Below are 704 nucleotides of genomic sequence, written 5' to 3' on the forward strand. Positions count from 1 at the left end.
ATAATAATCTGTGCAACATAACGAATTGGATGTGCTGTTTTGACTACCTCTACGCGTTCTCTGACTCTATATAACGGTCGCGATGGACCGATCCGACCGACCTCACCATTTGAGCTAACACCGACCGACCGACCTTACCATTTTTGCGCGCTATAAAAGAATCGGGGTCTGCTCTTCTCGAAACAGATTCGTCGCGACTGTCTGGTGTGTGTGTAGGAAAAAAGTTATGTCTCGCTGGAGCTCCCTCGTCCTTCTCGCTGCTGCTGGGTTGTTTCGGCGGCGGGCTTGTCGTCTTTAGTGGAACTCGCAGCAAATGCCACCACCGCATCAGCAGCAGAGGTGGTGATTGTGGATCCAACGACGACCTCGTGGGAGGACCGCGGATGCCGATTCGACGACATTTGCTGTAGGTTCTCGAGGATGGGCGAATATATTTTCAACGATTTGAGGTTCGTTTTCGAGCAAACCGCGCGGGTCTACCGACTGAGAGACGCGGACCCCAAAGCGTCTCTCTGGTGGAGCAACGATAGCGCCGTTTTGGTGGATTCTCTCAAGGGTCCGCACGCGTGCGAGACCATCTGAAACATATTGAGTTTTTACCTGAAAACGGTTCTGCCTACGATCGACGTGCGAAATAAGCTGACTACCGAGGTCGGAAAGATGTTCTTCGACTTCAGGGATTATAGGCGCAGATTTCTCGAATG

The sequence above is a fragment of the Austrofundulus limnaeus genome, unplaced genomic scaffold (assembly GCF_001266775.1).
Source record: "Austrofundulus limnaeus strain Quisiro unplaced genomic scaffold, Austrofundulus_limnaeus-1.0 Scaffold6, whole genome shotgun sequence".
Lineage (NCBI taxonomy): Eukaryota > Metazoa > Chordata > Actinopteri > Cyprinodontiformes > Rivulidae > Austrofundulus > Austrofundulus limnaeus.